The sequence below is a fragment of the Triticum dicoccoides genome, chromosome 7A (genome assembly GCF_002162155.2).
Source record: "Triticum dicoccoides isolate Atlit2015 ecotype Zavitan chromosome 7A, WEW_v2.0, whole genome shotgun sequence".
Classification (NCBI taxonomy): domain Eukaryota; kingdom Viridiplantae; phylum Streptophyta; class Magnoliopsida; order Poales; family Poaceae; genus Triticum; species Triticum dicoccoides.
The window spans coordinates 29,848,568-29,869,183 of record NC_041392.1 but is presented as its reverse complement, the minus strand read 5'-3'; positions in this window follow the sequence as shown (position 1 = coordinate 29,869,183).

Genomic DNA, 20,616 nt, shown 5'->3' with positions numbered 1-20,616 from the left:
CAACATGCTGGGCTTGCCAAGGATAAAATGAAAAAGGAAAGGTGAAGATCACCGTGACTCTTTCCTAAGGTAGAAGATAATAATAAAAGATAGGCCCTTCGCAGAGGGAAGCAGAGGTTGCCATGCGCTTTTATGGTTGGATGCACAAAATCTCAATGCGAAAGAACGTCACTTTATATTGCCTCTTGTGATATGAACCCTTATTATGCAGTCCAGAGCTTTTATTACTTCCACATCACAAGATCGTATAAAGCTTATTTCTCCCACACCAATCAATCATACATATTTAGAGCAATTTTTATTGCTTTGCACCGATGACAACTTACTTGAAGGATCTTACTCAATCCATAGGTAGATATGGTGGACTCTCATGGCAAAACTGGTTTAAGGATTTTGGAAGCACAAGTAGTATCTCTACTTCGTGCTGAGAATTTTGGCTAGCATGAGGGGGAAAGGCAAGTTCAACATGTTAGAGGATCCATGACAACATACTTTATCTTAGATATAAGAAAACATAACTCATTACGTTGTCTTCCTTGTCCAACATCAACTCTTTAGCATGTCATATTTTAATGAGTGCTCCCAATCATAAAAGATGTCCAGGATAGTATATTTATATGTGAAACCTCTCTTCCTTCAATATTCTTTCATGAATTGTTCAAGTGACCAATTCTACGTTTGCTAACTTTCAATAAGTTTACTACATATACTTATTATGTGTGAAGTCATTACTCCCCATGTTATAAGCATATGAAACATATATAAAGTCAGGTTTATGACATTCAATTTATTCAACCATTTACTCATAGGATATACATGAAGCACATGAGCAATTGACAAACTACTCCAGAAGATATGAGTGAAGAACACTGAGTAGTCAAATAATCAACTAGCCATGGGAGGATTCTTTTTATTCAATATTTCAGATCCAATGATTTTATTCAAATAACAAGTAAAATAAAAAACACGCTCCAAGAAAAACACATATCATGTGATGAATAAAAATATAGTTCCGAGTAAAGTATACCGATAGCTTTGAAGACGAAAGAGGGGATGCCTTCCCGGACATCCCCAAGCTTAGGCACTTGAGTCTTCCTTGAATATTACCTTGGGGTGCCTTGGGCATCCCCAAGCTTAGGGTCTTTCTACTCCTTATTCTCCTCATATCGATATCTTACCCAAAACTTGAAAACTTTAATCACACTAAACTTAACCAAACTTCGTGAGATAGATTAGTATGATAAAGAGCAAACCATTCACTTTGGTACTGTCAAAGACAAGGTTCATAACTATTTTCACACAATGCCTACTGTACCATATAATTTCTACAATTCATATTGAGGAAAATAAGTCATAGAAACTAGAAAACAAGCAAACTATGCAATGAAAACAGAATCTGTCAAAAACAGAACAGTCTGTAATGATCTGAACAATAACCATACTTCTGCTACTCCAAATATTATGAAATAAATTGGTGGACGTGAGGAATTCGTCTATTAATATTCTGCAAAACAAATCAACTCAAAATCACTCTTCTGTAAAACATGACAGCTAATCTCGTGAGCACAAAATTTCTGTTTTTTACAGCAAGATCATATTAACTTTCACCCAAGTCTTCCCAAAGGTCTTACTTGGCACTTTATTGAAACAAAAGCTATAAAACATGATTACTATAGTAGATTAATCATGTAAACACACAAAAACAGTAAGGTTAAATATTGGGTTGTCTCCCTACAAGCGCTTTTCTTTAATGCCTTTTAGCTAGGCATGATGATTTCAATGATGCTCACATAAAAGATAAGAATTGAAACACAAAGAGAGCATCATGAAGAATATGACTAGCACATTTAAATCTAACCCACTTCCTATGCCTAGGGATTTGTGAGTACACACTTATGGGAACAAGAATCAACTAGCATAGGAAGGCAAAAACAAGTATAACTTCAAAAGTTTAAGCACACAGGGAGGAAACTTGATATTAATACAACTCCTACAAGCATGTATTCCTCCCTCATAATAATTTTCAGAGGCATCATAGATAGCAACTTTGTTCTCATACTCAATTGGAACCTCTTCCGAAATAGTGGAATCATTACTAGCTAAAGTTGACACTCTTCCAAATCCACTTTCATAAATATGTTGGAGAATGTAGCAGAATTTTAAAATTTTCTACGCATCACCAAGATCAATCTATGGAGTCATCTAGCAACGAGGGAGAGAGGAGTGCATCTACATACCCTTGTAGATCACGATCGGAAGCGTTCAAGAGAACAGGGTTGATGGAGTCGTACTCGACGTGATCCAAATCACCAAAGATCCTAGTGCCGAATGGACGGCACCTCCGTGTTCAACACACGTACGGAGCGAGGATGTCTCCCACGCCTTGATCCAGTAAGGAGGAGGGAGAGGTTGAGGAAGAGAGCTCCAACAGCAGCATGATGGCGTGGTGGTGATGAAGCTGCAGTACTCCGGCAGGGCTTCGCCAAGCTCTTATGGAGGAGGAGAGATGTTGGGGAGGGGAGGGGCTGCGCCTTGGATGTTGTATGCAGCCCTCCCCTCACCCCTCTATTTATAGGGGAAAGGGGAAGGGCGCTAGCCCCTCTAGATGAGATCTAGAGGGGGGTTGGGGTGGCGACCAAGGGGAGGGGGGCTTGCCCCCCCAAACAAGGGGGCGCCCCCCTTTAGGGTTTCCCCCAAACCCTAGGCGCATGGGCCCTAGGGAGGTGTGGCGCCCCAGCCCACTTGGGCTGGTTCCCTTCTCCATACAGCCCATAAGGCCCTCCGGAAGAGGTGGACCCTCCCGATGGACCCCCGGAACCCCTTCGGTGGCCCCGGTACAATACCGATATGCCCCCGAAACATTCCGGCGACCATATGACAACTTCCCATATATAAATCTTTACTGCCGGACCATTCCGGAACTCCTCGTGATGTCCGGGATCTCATCCGGGACTCCGAGCAACATTCGGTAATCACATACAAGTCTTCCTAACAACCCTAGCGTCACCGAACCTTAAGTGTGTAGACCCTACAGGTTCGGGAGACATGCAGACATGACCGAGACGACTCTCCGGTCAATAACCAACAGCGGGATCTGGATACCCATGTTGGCTCCCACATGCTCCACGATGATCTCATCGGATGAACCACGATGTCGAGGATTCAATCAATCCGTATACAAGTCTCTTTGTCAATCGGTACGTTACTTGTCCGAGACTCAATCGTCGGTATCCCAATACCTTGTTCAGTCTCGTTACCGGCAAGTTACTTTACTCATACCGTAATGCATGATCCCGTGATCGACCACTTGATCACATTGAGCTCATTATGATGATGCATTACCGAGTGGGCCCAGAGATACCTCTCCGTCATACGGAGTGACAAATCCCAGTCTCGATTCGTGGCAACCCAATAGACACTTTCGGAGATACCTTTAATGTACCTTTATAGTCACCCAGTTACGTTGTGACGTTTGGCACACCCAAGGCACTCCTACGGTATCCGGGAGTTGCACAATCTCATGGTCTAAGGAAATGATACTTGACATTCAGAAAAGCTACAGCAAACGAACTACACGATCTTTGAGCTAAGCTTAGGATTGGGTCTTATCCATCACATCATTCTCCTAATGATGTGATCCCGTTATCAATGACATCTAATGTCCATAGTCAGGAAACCATGACTATCCTTTGATCAACGAGCTAGTCAACTAGAGGCTCACTAGGGACGTGTTGTGGTCTATGTATTCACACATGTATTACGATTTCCGGATAACACAATTATAGCATGAACGATAGACAATTATCATGAACAAAGAAATATAATAATAACCATTTTATTATTGCCTCTAGGGCATATTTCCAACAGTCTCCCACTTGCACTAGAGTCAATATTCTAGTTACATTGTGATGAATCAAACACCCATGCAGTTCTGGTGTTGATCATGTTCTGCTCTAGGGAGAGGTTTAGTCAACGGATCTGCTACATTCAGGTCCGTATGTACTTTACAAATCTCTATGTCTCCATTTGGAACACTTTCACGAATGGGGTTGAAGCGACGCTTGATATGCCTGGTCTTCCTGTGAAACCTGGGCTCCTTGGCAAGGGCAATAGCTCCAGTGTTGTCACAGAAGAGAGTCATCAGGCCCGACGCATTGGGTATGACTCCTAGGTCGGTAATGAACTCCTTCACCCAGACTGCTTCTTGTGCTGCCTCCGAGGCTGCCATGTACTCCGCTTCACATGTAGATCCTGCCACAACGCTTTGCTTGCAACTGCACCAGCTTACTGCCCCACCATTCAAAATATATACGTATCCGGTTTGTAACTTAGAGTCATCCAGATATGTGTCGAAGCTAGCATCGACGTAACCCTTTACGACGAGCTCTTCATCACCTCCATAAACGAGAAACATTTCCTTAGTCCATTTCAGGTACTTCAGGATATTCTTGACCGCTGTCCAGTGTTCCATCCCGGGATTACTTTGGTACCTTCCTACCAAACTTACGGCAAGGTTTACATCAGGTCTGGTACACAGCATTGCATACATGATAGACCCTATGGCCGAGGCATAGGGGATGACACTCATCTTTTCTCTATCTTCTGTCGTGGTCGGGCATTGAGCCGTGCTCAATCTCGTACCTTGCGATACAGGCAAGAACCCCTTCTTTGACTGATCCATTTTGAACTTCTTCAATATCTTGTCAAGGTACGTACTCTGTGAAAGACCAATGAGGCGTCTCGATCTATCTCTATAGATCTTGATGCCTAGGTCCTTCATTGAAAAACACTTGTTCAAGTAGGCCTTTATGCTTTCCAAGAATTCTATATCATTTCCCATCAACAGTATGTCATCCACATACAATATGAGAAATTCTACAGAGCTCCCACTCACTTTCTTGTAAATGTAGGCTTCTCCATAAGTCTTCATAAACCCAAACGCTTTGATCATCTCATCAAAGCGAATGTTCCAACTCCGAGATGCTTGCACCAGCCCATAAATCAAGCGTTGGAGCTTGCACACCTTGTCAGCATTCTTAGGATCGACAAAACCTTCCGGCTACATCATATACAATTCTTCCTTAAGGAAACCATTAAGGAATGCTGTTTTGACGTCCATTTTCCATATCTCATAATCATAGAATGCGGCAATTGCTAACATGATTCGGACGGACTTCAGCTTCACTACGGGTGAGAAAGTCTCATCGTAGTCAACCCCTTGAACTTGTCGATAACCCTTAGTGACAAGCCGAGCTTTATAGATGGTCACATTACCATCCGCGTCTGTCTTCTTCTTAAAGATCCATTTATTTTCTATGGCTCGCTGATCAACGGGCAAGTCAGTCGAAGTCCATACTTTGTTTTCATACATGGATCCTATCTCGGATTTCATGGCTTCCAGCCATTTGTCGGAATCCGGGCCTGCCATCGCTTCTTCATAGTTCGAAGGTTCACCGTTGTCTAACAACATGATTTCCAAGACAGGGTTGCTGTACCACTCTGGTGCGGAACGTGTCCTTGTGGACCTACGAATTTCAGTAGCAACTTGATCTAAAGTTCCATGATCATCATCATCAATTTCCTCTCTAGTCGGTGCAGGCACCTCAGGAACATTTTCTTGAGCTGCGCCACTTACCGGTTCAAGAGGTAATACTTCATCAAGTTCCACCTTCCTCCCACTTATTTCTTTTGAGAGAAACTCTTTCTCTAGAAAGGACCCATTCTTGGCAACAAAGATCTTGCCCTCGGATCTGAGGTAGAAGGTATACCCAACAGTTTCTTTAGGGTATCCTATGAAGACACATTTTTCTGACTTGGGTTCGAGCTTTTCAGGTTGAAGTTTCTTCACATAAGCATCGCATCCCCAAACTTTTAGAAACGACAGCTTAGGTTTCTTCCCAAACCATAATTCATGCGGTGTCGTCTCAACGGATTTCGACGGAGCCCTATTTAAAGTGAATGCGGCAGTCTCTAAAGCATAGCCCCAAAATGATAGCGGTAAATCGGTAAGCGACATCATAGATCGCACCATATCTAATAGAGTGTGATTACGACGTTCGGACACACCATTACGCTGAGGTTTTCCAGGCGACGTTAGTTGTGAAACTATTCCACATTTTCTTAAGTGTGTGCCAAATTCGTGACTCAAGTATTCTCCCCCACGATCTGATCGCAAGAACTTGATTTTCCTGTCACGTTGATTCTCAACCTCACTCTGATATTCCTTGAACTTTTCAAAGGTCTCAGACTTGTGTTTCATTAAGTAGACATACCCATATCTACTCAAGTCATCAGTGAGGGTGAGAACATAACGATAGCCACCGCGAGCCTCAACACTCATTGGACCGCACACATCAGTATGTATGATTTCCAATAAGTTGGTTGCTCGCTCTATTGTTCCTGAGAACGGAGTCTTGGTCATTTTACCCATGAGGCATGGTTCGCATGTGTCAAATGGTTCGTAATCAAGAGACTCTAAAATTCCATCTGCATGGAGCTTCTTCATGCGTTTGACACCTATGTGACCAAGGCGGCAGTGCCACAAGTATGTGGGACTATCATTATCAACCTTACATCTTTTGGTATTCACACTATGAATATGTGTAGCATTACGCTCGAGATTCATTAAGAATAAACCATTCACCATCGGAGCATGACCATAAAACATATCTCTCATATAAATAGAACAACCATTATTCTCAGATTTAAATGAGTAGCCATCTCGTATTAAACGAGATCCTGATACAATGTTCATGCTCAAAGCTGGCACTAAATAACAATTATTGAGGTTTAAAACTAATCCAGTAGGTAAATGTAGAGGTAGCGTACCGACGATGATCACATCGACCTTGGAACCATTCCCGACGCGCATCGTCACCTCGTCCTTCACCAGTCTCCGTTTATTCCGCAGCTCCTGCTTTGAGTTACAAATGTGAGCAACCGCACCGGTATCAAATACCCAGGAGCTACTACGAGTACTGGTAAGGAACACATAAATTATATGTATATCACATATACCTTTCGTGTTGCCGGCCTTCTTGTCCGCTAAGTATTTGGGGCAGTTCCGCTTCCAGTGACCACTTCCCTTGCAATAAAAACACTCAGTCTCGGGCTTGGGTCCATTCTTTGGCTTCTTCCCGGCAGCTTGCTTACCGGGCGCGGCAACTTCCTTGCCGTCCTTCTTGAAGTTCTTCTTACCCTTGCCTTTATTGAACTTAGTGGTTTTATTCACCATCAACACTTGATGTTCCTTTTTGACTTCTACCTCTGCTGATTTCAGCATTGCAAATACTTCAGGAATGGTCTTTTCCGTCCCCTGCATATTGAAGTTCATCACAAAGCTCTTGTAGCTCGGTGGAAGCGACTGAAGGATTCCGCGTCATCTGGGATATTAACTCCCAGCTGAGTCAAGCGGTTATGCAACCCAGACATTTTGAGTATGTGCTCACTGACAGAACTATTTTCCTCCATCTTACAACTGAAGAACTTGTCGGAGACTTCATATCTCTCGACCCGGGCATGAGCTTGAAAAACCATTTTCAGCTCTTCGAACATCTCATATGCTCCGTGTCTCTCAAAACGCTTTTGGAGCCCCGGTTGAAAGCTGTAAAGCATGTCGCACTGAACGAGGGAGTAATCATCAGCACGTGTCTGCCAAGCGTTCATAACGTCTTGGTTCTGTGGGACGGGTGCGTCACCTAGCGGTGCTTCTAGGACATAATCTTTCTTGGAAGCTATGAGGATGATCCTCGGGTTCCGGACCCAGTCCGTATAGTTGCTGCCATCGTCTTTCAGCTTGGTTTTCTCTAGGAATGCGTTGAAGTTGAGGACAACGTGGGCCATTTGATCTACAAGACATATTATAAAGATTTTAGACTAAGTTCATGATAATTAAGTTCATCTAATCAAATTATTCAATGAACTCCCACTCAGATAGACATCCCTCCAGTCATCTAAGTATAACATGATCCGAGTTAACTAGGCCGTGTCCGATCATCACGTGAGACGGACTAGTCAACATCGGTGAACATCTTCATGTTGATCGTATCTTCTATACGACTCATGCTCGACCTTTTGGTCTTCTGTGTTCCGAGGCCATGTCTGTACATGCTAGGCTCATAAAGTCAACCTAAGTGTATTGCATGTGTAAATCTGGCTTACACCCGTTGTATTCGAACGTTAGAATCTATCACACCCGATCATCACGTGGTGCTTCAAAACAACGAACCTTCGCAACGGTGCACAGTTAGGGGGAACACTTTCTTGAAATTATTACGAGGGATCATCTTATTTAAGCTACCGTCGTTCTAAGCAAATAAGATGTAAAACATGATAAACATCACATGCAATCAAATAGTGATGTGATATGGCCAATATCATTTGCTCCTTTGATCTCCATCTTCGGGGCTCCATGATCATCGTTGTCACCGGCATGACACCATGATCTCCATCATCGTGTCTTCTTGAAGTTGTCTCGTCATCTATTACTTCTACTACTGTGGCTAACGCTTTAGCAATAAATTAAAGTAATTACATGACGTTTATGTTGACATGCAGGTCATAAATAAATAAAGACAACTCCTATGGCTCCTGCCGGTTGTCATACTCATCGACATGCAAGTCGTGATTCCTATTACAAGAACATGATCAATCTCATACATCACATATATCATTCATCATTCATCACAACCTTTGGCCATATCACATCACAAAACACTTGCTGCAAAAACAAGTTAGACGTCCTCTAATTGTTGTTGCAAGTTTTTACGTGGCTGCTATAGGTTTCTTGCAAGAACGTTTCTTACCTACGCCAAAACCACAACGTGAATTGCCAATTTCTATTTACCCTTCATAAGGACCCTGTTCATCGAATCCGATCCGACTAATGTGGGAGAGACAGACACCTGCCAGCTACCTTATGCAACTAGTGCATGTCAGTCAGTGGAACCGGTCTCACGTAAGCGTACGTGTAAGGTTGGTCCGGGCCGCTTCATCCCACGATGCCGCCGAATCAAGATAAGACTAGTAACGGCAAGCAAATTGACAATATCGACACCCACAACTACTTTGTGTTCTACTCGTGCATAGTAACTACACATAGACCTAGCTCATGATGCCACTGTTGGAGAACGTAGCAGAATTTTAAAATTTTCTACGCATCACCAAGATCAATCTATGGAGTCATCTAGCAACGAGGGAGAGAGGAGTGCATCTACATACCCTTGTAGATCACGAGCGGAAGCGTTCAAGAGAACGGGTTCATGGAGTCGTACTCGACGTGATCCAAATCACCGAAGATCCTAGTGCCGAACGGACGGCACCTCCGCGTTCAACACACGTACGGAGCGAGGACGTCTCCCGCGCCTTGATCCAGCAAGGAGGAGGGAGAGGTTGAGGAAGAGAGCTCCAACAGCAGCACGACGGCGTGGTGGTGATGAAGCTGCAGTACTCCGGTAGGGCTTCGCCAAGCTCTTGTGGAGGAGGAGAGATGTTGGGGAGGGTAGGGGCTGCGCCTTGGATTTTGTATGGAGCCCTCCCCTCACCCCTCTATTTATAGGGGAAAGGGGAAGGGGGCCGGCCCCCTCTAGATGAGATCTAGAGGGGGGCGGCGGCCAAGGGGAGGGGGGCTTGCCCCCCAAGCAAGGGGGCGCCCCCCTTTAGGGTTTCCCCAACCCTAGGCGCATGGGCCCTAGGGGGGTGTGGCGCCCCAGCCCACTTGGGCTGGTTCCCTTCTCCATACAGCCCATAAGGCCCTCCGGAAGAGGTGGACCCTCCCGGTGGACCCCCGGAACCCCTTCGGTGGCCCCGGTACAATACCGATATGCCCCTGAAACTTTCCAGCGACCATATGACAACTTCCCATATATAAATCTTTACCTCCGGACCATTCTAGAACTCCTCGTGACGTTCAGGATCTCATCCAGGACTCCGAACAACATTCGGTAATCACATACAAGTCTTCCTAACAACCCTAGCATCACCGAACCTTAAGTGTGTAGACCCTATGGGTTCGGGAGACATGCAGACATGACCGAGACGACTCTCCGGTCAATAACAAACAGCGGGATCTGGATACCCATGTTGGCTCCCACATGCTCCACGATGATCTCATCGGATGAACCACGATGTTGAGGATTCAATCAATCCGTATACAATTCCCTTCGTCAATCGGTACGTTACTTGTCCGAGACTCGATCATCGGTATCCCAATACCTTGTTCAGTCTCGTTACTAGCAAGTCACTTTACTCGTACCGTAATGCATGATCCCGTGATCAACCACTTGATCACATTGAGCTCATTATGATGATGCATTATCGAGTGGGCCCAGAGATACCTCTCCGTCATATGGAGTGACAAATCCCAGTCTCGATTCGTGCCAACCCAACAGACACTTTCGGAGATACCTGTAATGTATCTTTATAGTCACCCAGTTACGTTGTGACATTTGGCACACCCCAGGCACTCCTACGGTATCCGGGAGTTGCACAATCTCATGGTCTAAGGAAATGATACTTGACATTCAGAAAAGCTACAACAAACGAACTACACGATCTTTGAGCTAAGCTTAGGATTGGGTCTTGTCCATCACATCATTCTCCTAATGATGTGATCCCATTATCAATGACATCTAATGTCCATAGTCAGGAAACCATGACTATCCTTTGATCAATGAGCTAGTCAACTAGAGGCTCACTAGAGACGTGTTGTGGTCTATGTATTCACACATGTAATACGATTTCCGGATAACACAATTATAGCATGAACGATAGACAATTATCATGAACAAAGAAATATAATAATAACCATTTTATTATTGCCTCTAGGGCATATTTCCAACAAAATATCACACTAAGATTCAACATCCTCCAAAATAGTGGGGTCACTAATTCCTAAAGTTGACACTCTTCCAAACCCACTTTAAATGATAGTATTATTCATACTCCAAAAGATATAAGTGAAGTTCATGGAGCATTCTACAATTAATATAGACTAACCATTATCCAAGCTCAAAATGTATAAGTGAAGCACATGAAGCATTCTATAAACCATACTCAAAAGATTTAAGTGAAGCACAAAGAGTAATTCTATAAGACCGTACTTAAAAGATATAAGTGAAGCACATGAAGTATTATATAAATTGATGAAGGGACATCTCATGCTAGCATGGTTCTTAAAGGAAAAACAAAAACACAAAGGACACAAAGCATGTGAACAAAACAAAAACCAAGGTATACCGATATTTGTTGAAGAAGAAAGATGGGATGCCAACCGGGGCATCCCCAAGCTTAGATGCTTGAGTACCCTTTGAAATATTTACTTGGGGTGCCTTGGCATCCCCAAGCTTGAACTCTTTCCTCTCTTTATTCATCTCATATTGATAGCTCCTCGACCTTCGAACACTTCATCCACACAAAACTTTAACAAAAACTTGTGAGATCCATTAGTGTAATAAAGCAAATCACTATCTTTAGGTACTATAATGAACTCATTCTTTATTTGTATTGGTGTTAAACCTACTGTATTCCAAGTTCTCTATGATTCATACCCTCCAATACTAGCCATAGATTCATCGAAATAAGGAAACAACACACGCAAAATAGAATCTGTTAAAAACAGAACAGTCTATAGTAATCTGGAAGTTTGGTAAACTTCTGTAACTCCTAAAATTATGAACTAAATTTGAAAATTTGAAATTTTTTTACAGAAGTAATGTGCAAAACGTTTCAGACCCATTTGACTTTCCAGTTAAAAATGTAAATTCACGCACTACAGCCAAAATTTCTGTTTTTGTTCTGCACATAGTAAACAAGCAATCTAATCATCCTAAAACCAAAGCTTGGCACATTATTTTTATAATACAATGAATATATACAAGGGGATAATTATTTACAGAGAAACTTCCATGAAAAAATCTACATTGTTTTCGTGAGCATGAACACAAGTGCTCAAGGTCGACCCTCACTTCTTCATTGCAAAACCTTCCAATCACTTCTCTTTTTGAAAAACTTTTTAGGCATGAAAGGCAAGTATTTTTTTGTATTTTCATTTTTTTGTATGTTTCACCCACAACTAAACAGAAACAAAAAGTAAAAAAAAAATCTACTTAGTGAAGAAAGCAAACAAGCACACACGAGAATATCAACCCCACGCTATTGCTCCCCGGCAACGGCACCAGAAAAGAGCTTGATAATCCCCAAGTGCAGGGAATCATCGTAGAACTTTCCAAAGGTGGAAGTGATAAGTATGGAGTGTCGAACCCACAAGGAGCTAAAGGTAATATCAATATTCTCTCAAGCCCTATCTGCCACTGATACGACTCTACGTGCACCGAACGTTTGCTTTCAACTAGCAACGAGAAATAAAACTACGTTGTGGGTATGAAGAGGATAACTTTGTATGAAATCGGAGAGATAAAATATAAAAGTAGGTGTTGTTATCATAAAGTTAGAATATATTACTAAATATTATAAATAGCGAGTGTGGAATAATGGTGGATCGGTGTGCGGAATTGTCCTAGGCAATTGTTAACAAGACCGGTAATCACTATTGTAGTTTCATATGAGGGAGAGGCATAAGCTAACATACTTTCTCTACTTGGATCATATGCACTTATGATTGGAACTCTAGCAAGCATCTGCAACTACTAAATATCATTAAGGTAAAACCCAACCATAGCATTAAAGCATCAAGTCCTCTTTATTCCCGTACGCAACAATCCCTCTTACTCGGGTTTGTGTTTCAGTCACTCACCAACCCACTATAAGCGAATCATGAACGTATTGCAACACCCTACAGCGGGAATCCCTCACGCTTGCGCGACACGGAGGGCACCATAGGACAGCACCAAAGTAAAACATACAACTCATACCAATCTAGATCATCAATCAACCCAAGGACAAAATATATCTGCTCAAAATATCATAGGATGGCAACACATCATTGGATCATAATATGTGGCATAAAGCACAATGTTCAAGTAGGGATTACATCGGGGTAAGGGAGAGTGGACCGCGTAAAATAGATGAGGATGGTGATGATGATGGTGATGTTCATGAAGACGATCACTGTGGCGATGATTCCCCTCCCGATGGCACTCCGGCGCCACCGGAAGAGAGGGGGGAGGTTCTCCCCCTTGTGCTTCCTCCTCCATGGCCTCCACCCTCTAGTCCTTGGCCTTCATGGTGATGATGGCCCCTCCGGGATACTCCTCCATGGCCACCGGTGATGATGGCCCCCTCCGGTAGGGTGCCAGAGAGGGCCTAGATTGATTTCTCGTGGCTACAGAGGCTTGCGGCGGCGGAACTCCCGATCTAATCTCTGTTCTGGAAGTTTTAGGGTACGAGAGTATATATGGGTGCAGGAAGTACGTCGGTGGAGCTTCGGGGGGCCCACACTACTAGGGAAAACCTTATACACAGAAACTTACCAGCAGCGCGGTTTAAAAACAGACGCTACTGCTAATTAGCAGTAGCGCTCTTTACAAAACTGCGCTGCTAATATCCGTTTAGCAGTAGCGCGCTAGTTGAGAAAAGCGTTACTACTAAAGTTGCCAGGGCGTTGGCTCCAGACTAGGTATAGTAATAACGCGGATGCTAAAACCTGCGCTACTACTAAGCGAATAGCTGTAGCGACTTGATATACCCACGCTACTACTAAGCGTGTCCACCACCACACGCGGATCGACCCCCACCCCTGCCAAACTCTCTCTCACGAATCCCTGAAAAAAAGGTCTCTCTCTCCTTGCCCCCACCCCCTCGGTCGATCTCCTCCCCCACCCCTCTCGGTCGATCTCCTCCCCCAGATCTCCTCACCGCCGCCCACCTCCACTCTCTCCCTTAAATCCGCCGCCGGCGACCCCCGACCTCTCCTTCGCTCCAAAGGCTGCAGATCGAGCCGACAAGCTCCGGTTGGTTGCGGCCATCTCCGTGGGACGCCCTCGTCGTCCATCCATGGAGACCCTTCCTCCCCTCCGGCCAGATTCGTCCTCGGCTCCAGCTGCTCAGCCGGCGCCCAGATCCGTGGAGCCATCCTCCTCCACAACCACGCATCCATGGGTACAAATCCCTCATCTTCCCTCGTCTCTTCCTCCCTCTCTAACCCCCGTCTGTCTCCATGACCAGGACTAGGACCAGGATAACGCACGCCACCAACAGCAGCACCAATGTCCGGTCTTCTCCATGGGTATGGAGATCCGTCCAGTTATATCACTTGATTGTATATGTTATATAACATGATACGTTTCTTACTTGGCAGATTACTATTCGTTTATGTATATTCAAGGCCATAATGTTTTCTCACTTTTGCAATGCTACCAGAGGATACCTGCAAACAAAAGGTACATGGGGATATAGCATATTTAAGTTCAGATATGCCACATAGTAGAAACATTTGTTTTCAGTTTTTTCTGGCAATTACTGTGATGAAACATGCAGTGTTCTCTTATATTTAGCTAATAATCAATTGTGAATAGGCTAAGTTTGTAATTATCATTAACCACACTAGGATCCATTCCGGTTGATATATGCAACAAGATGAATTTGTGGTGGTTTTGAACACTTGGGAGGTACTTTTATTCTAGAGGAAAAAAGGGTTTGTGATTTTTCGTCCAAATCAAGCATCATATCAGGTTGCTACCTACATGTTCTGTTGAGTAACAAAAACAATACATTTATATATATGGATTGGTAGTCCTCAATCAATATTCAATCATGACTTGATTTATCTTGCCTATTTCTTCTACAAGAAACACTATCAGATTAAAAGAGTCCACTGGTTGTCATTTTGTAGACTGTATGACACTGTCTGGCAGCAGCATCCCTCCCCCCACAATGCTTTAGTCTTCTTATTACATGGTTGGCCGTCTGAGGGTAAGCTTTTGTGTGCATCGGTAGACTGTATGTATGACACTGTGTCCTTTTTTTTATCACTTCAGTCCAGTTTGTCTTCAACAAGTACCACTCTCTGTTTAGAGAAGATGCACTCTATGTTTAGTTTTTGGCCAGCCCAATTTGCAAGTTTGTATAGTCACTATGCTCTTCAAACAGTAGATTCATGGACTTTGTTATCTTTGAAAATGTGGAAGATATCAAGGTGTTGAAGTGACTACTTAGAAAAATGGATAGATAGAAAATTCCGGAAGAATTATGCCTCTTAACTCCTTATGTGGTTCGTATGTGTTGTTTCTTTTTAGGGCTTCCAACACAACAGAATTGCTTCTAATCTTTTGTGTTATCCTTTGTCATGGAAGTAGCTATGTGCTGCTTCAGTGTGTAGTTCAGTTGTGCATTACGGCTTAAATAAGAATTTCGGGAAAAATTTGTAGCACATTGGCACCGACATGTACCGCGTTGTTTTTCTGTGTGTTCTTCTATAGAATCTGAAGTTTTTAAACCTCTGTTGGTAATGTTGCAGGGTTCTGGTGGCGATGTTGACGGTCGTCGAGAGGTTCGTGGACCGGATGGTGTCGTGGCTGCTGATGTATGGAGAGGCGAAGCTGATGCTCGTCCTCTATCTCCGGCACCCCAGCACACGGGTAAGCAGTCGACCAGACACCCCGAGCCCAATAGATTATCAACATTTAGATACACTTGATTCGGTATGTGGCCAATTCTGAATCTGAATCTTAATGGTGTTCGGGTTTCAGGGTGCGAGGCACGTGTACGATGGCTTCCTCCGTCCGCTGTTGGCGAGGCACGAGGACAACATCGACCGATGCCTGCTGGAGCTAAGGGCCAGAGTGAGGGACGTGACGCTGTCACAACGGCGGCTATCCTCGGTTAGGTGTGGCTCGTCGAGGCTGCCCAATGTGTTTCGTCGCAGCTGTAGGTCGCGAGATCAGTTCGGGCAGGCGCCGCACATTGACGAGTGATCCAATATTTTGATCGGACCATAACAACTAACGTGTCTCATTCTCTGGCATCTAGAAGTAGTGGTAAAATTCTGAATTTGCATGGCAAGCACCACTTACGTAGGTAGCTGCCACGCACAGTTTATACTCTTACGCCTATAAAGGATAGGAATTATTCATGAGTTATGGCTACAATGAGGAATTGTGTACAGTTTATACTCTTACGCCTATAAAGGATAGGAATTATGCATGAGTTATGGCTATAATGAGGAACTGTGTGATAGTAGATACGACAACTGTGTGATAGAATGGAATTGGTTGATTTTTTTTAATTTCTAATAAGTTAGTAGTAGCGTGGGAAAAAATTGTGCCCTACTAGTATTTAGTATACTAGTAGCGTTGGTACTCAAGAAACGCTACTACTATTATGTTAGTAGTAGCGTGGGTCCGTAATAGCAGTAGCGCGGGTGGCATAATAGCAGTAGCGAGCTTCCACTAAGCGCGCTGCTGCTACATTTGTGTAGCAGTAGCGCTTGTGAGCACGCGCTACTGCTACATGTTAGCTGTAGCACCTTATTAGTAGCGTCGGTCCCCGCGCTACTGATACACCTAAAACCCGCGCTGCTGCTAGCCTTTTCCCTAGTAGTGCCATGAGGCAGGGGTGCGCGCCCTAGGGGGGCGCCCTAGGGGTGGGGGGCGCCCCCACCCTCGTAAGCACCTCCCTTATCTCCTGACGTAGGGTCCAAGTCCATCCGGTAGCTTTCCTTCCAAAAATAACTTCTCCAGTTGATTTCGTTCCGTTTCGACTCCGTTTGATATTTTTTCTTTGAAACACTGAAATAGGCAAAAAACAACAATTCTGGGTTGGGCCTCTGGTTAATAGGTTAGTCCCAAAAATAATATAAAAATGGATAATAAAGTCCAATATTGCCCAAAACAGTAGATAATATAGCATGGAGCAATCAAAAATTATAGATACGTTGGAGACGTATCAATGAGACATGTTCCCTCTCAGAACCATGAGGCTTCTGGAGACAAGCTTTAGTTTGTAAAAGGTTTATACCAAAACTTGTACCAAATCGGACAAAAGTTTTACCACAACATATTGGTGCCATGTCATAACACCATGTCAAGTTTCATGATTTTTAGGCAAGTTTTGGATTTACATCAATTTTAAAACCAAGCTTCACAATGTTTAAGGCCGGGCCACGACGCCTAGGTGTTGGAAATTCATTCTCATTTCTTGAATGGTAGCTAAACATTCACCCAAGGACACGTATATGATTTTTCAACCCGGTTTTGTGCACTGGGGTATGTGCCTACAGTTCAAATTTGAATTATGCACATTAAATGTGTAGAAACTCAAATAATGTAGAAAAAAGCTAAATGAACACTGAATAATTCTAAATTTTAACACGACACACCTATAGTTGCATGTTGCCTCTGGAAAATAAATCAAGGCAGGAAGAAGCAGCGTATGTCGTTTCACATACAGAGGTGACATGTTTTCTCTAGGAACCATAAGGCTTTTCAAGAGAAGCGCCGGTTTGTGAGAAGTTTATACCAAAACTTTTCCCAAATCGGACAAAAGTTTTACCACAACATGTTGGTGCCATGTCGTAACACCATGCCAATGATTTTCAGGCGAGGTTTAGATTTACAGGAATTTTAAAACCAAGTTTCTCAATGTTTACTTCCGAGCCACGACGGTCAAATGTTTGAAATTCATTCTCATTTTTTGCATGGGACCTAACATTCACCCAATGACACATATATGATTTTTTAACCCATTTTGGTACACTGGAGCAAGAAATGAAGATGCCGAGAAATTCAATTCTTTCTTGCAGCCGCCTCCTCGCGGGCGATGCTCCTTCCTGATCCCCGCCCTCTCCCGCCGACGAAAAGCCACATTTTCACTGTTTCCTCCTTCATTTTCAAGTTCAAACCTTCATTGCTTGCTTGCAGCGCCACCTCCTCGCTGGTGACACTCCTTCCTGCTATGTGGCCTCGTCGATATAGTCAGTTAATCCACACCCCACCCCCACCCTCCTCCTCATTCTCCATCCCACATGCCCCGACCGCCGGTGCGATACCTTCCACCCAAATCGCTGCCTCATCCTCCAAATAAGCGCACCCAGAGCCATTTTGCATGTAGTATAGCCAAGGGCGCAATGAGCATCTGGCAGTGGAGAAGCAAATTGCGGTCGCACGCGCGGATGAGGTCGCGGTGGCTGCCATATGTGCCGACCGCCAGAGCTTGGAGGAGCACCTTGTCGAGGCCACCATGGAAACCTCGCGCGCGAACGCCGCCACACGGTTGGTTGCTTTAAGCGATAGTTCGTGGTGTTTTGTCGAGGCCACAGCCGGTGCCTTCTAGTGAATTGTCCTTTGTAATATTAATATGCAATCTGATCTTCTGAAATGTGATGTTCAGTTAACAGTTTGGTTCAACAATTGCTATATTTCCTAGTAGTTCTTAAGCATGCTTGGTTTGGTTAATTGTCTGATGTTCTAGTATACATTCTATTCTGCAGTGTGGTGCTCAATTTTTGGTTCATTTGTTGTGTTGTCCAGTTAACTGTTTGGTTCAATTCTGTAATGTGATGTTCATTTGTTGTGGGTACAATTTTGTGTTGTTATGTATGTGAGAAATAAATTGAATTTTCTGTGCTAAATACATGAGAAACATATACAATTGTTATATTTTCAAGTTGTTTAGCATGCTTTGTTTGGTTAACCGACTTTTCCAAGCGGCTTGAATTAATCCGCTGGATTTGTAATTTGTTTATTTTTTCATTAACATATTTTACTGATCCCATGCCAACTCTCACTTAACCTAATCAATAGATGCCTTATATGTGTTGCAGGGAAACAATGGGAGGCACTGGTGATGTTTACCATCGAGGTTTGCACATGCATGGTCCTACATCTAATAGCACATTATTGTGCAATTGCAGGAACCATTCTAATATTTAGGGATTTAACAATTTGATCTTGCACATGTAGGTCCTGCTGTCAAAGGTTTAGACCCACTGTTCGACCCATTTTGCATATGGGGAAATGAGATATCCATGAATATCAGTTAAGTCAACAAACTCAGAAAGATTGTTAGGATAAAGAATATAGCAATGAATAACAGCAAGATCTTTGTTTGCACAATGAAAAAGATATTTGTCAACTATAGGATGATACTAACTCACCTTATTTTTTTCCTGTTGCGCCATTTCAAAATTTAGAACATATATTTATGCATATCTTATTTTTCAGTCATTTTCAAAGCAGTTCACCAATGATTACCTCTCAGACCACCTGCATAGTCAAGAGGCAAGGAAGTTATTCATTCAACACCCACGCTAAAATATTGAAGTCTTCCTCAAGAGGAAGGTTGGCTGGGCAATTATCCACAACCACTGGCCTAAAGTTGGAAGGACATTTAACATCACTGAAGGCTCAATATTCGTCTTCGCTTCAGCAGTTTTCCACATGAGATTCATCTGTCTATTTACCATGTATGATGTTACTTTTCAAAGGTTTTAGATGTTGCGATGAAACTTGGTGATGTTGTGTAATGGCGTACCTAGCTATGTGCATATGGTGTAACTGAGTGTTGAAGCTATCTGATATAATTCAATTATGAAATGCTAGTTGCCGTAATATGGATATGAAATATATGATGTGTTTGATATGAAATGTTAATTTGATTACTAAATGGATTATGAATAATAGGTCAATTAGCCTGATTATTGGGGTTTTCTATTGCATACAGTTTCTCAGACAACACCGTGGGCAATGAACTCAAACAAACCCACACGGTTTCTCAGTACGTGTGTTGGATCAATGAACAACCAGACACGACTTTCACCCGACAAATGTTTCCATTAGACCACCTTCCACAAACGTTTCCGCATAAAAAAATCATGTGTGATATACATACAAACGGAAATGTTTTTCTAGGATTCACTGTGTGGAACGTACGTATGAACAGCAACGAGTGGGCCTGTATAATTGTCTCCGATGGCTAGGCCGATCGCACACGATCTCGTTTTGCCCTACATGTGTGACGGGAGGACCTATCGCCGTAGGTTTCTGGGTCGTGTGGGAAGTAGGTGTGAAAACAGAGCGGAAACGAACGGAACTAAGTGCTACCACATTTGTTTTCGTATTTTTTTGCAGAAGAGGAAATGAATAAAGAAACCCCGGAAATGAATAAGAAAATAGATACCATCGAAAACAGACACGGAGCAAATATAGAGCGGACATGGAAACAGAAGTGGGTGTTGAGCAGAAGTTAAAAGCCCCTTAGCATAGAGAATATACACAAAAACAAACAAACTTAATGAATTGGTAACATGGCTACAAAATAATATGATTATGGTAGCAACCTAGTGTAGTATTGTAATAGTACTGAACAATTGTGTATATGGTCTAGTTGAGTACATGTGTCATAGTGGAAGTTCGATTTCAAATGATCTGTTATGCTCATTGTGTCATCATGTGTTGTTTGGCGGCTCGCTACAAAGCAGCCATATGCCTATATTAAAAACAGAAATTCCATATTCTCGGAAACGGAAAGTTTCGTTTCCCCGTCTGTTCCACCGGAAAAAACCGTTGCGTTTCTGTTTCCGTTTCCGCATAAAAAGTTTCATTTCCACTTCCATTTTGCAAATTTCCGTTTTCGTTTTCATATTTCCTCTCCGTTTTCATTTTTCCTCCAAAAAAGCAGAAATTTTCTACTTCATTTTCATCCCTAGTGGAAAGGACCCCCCCC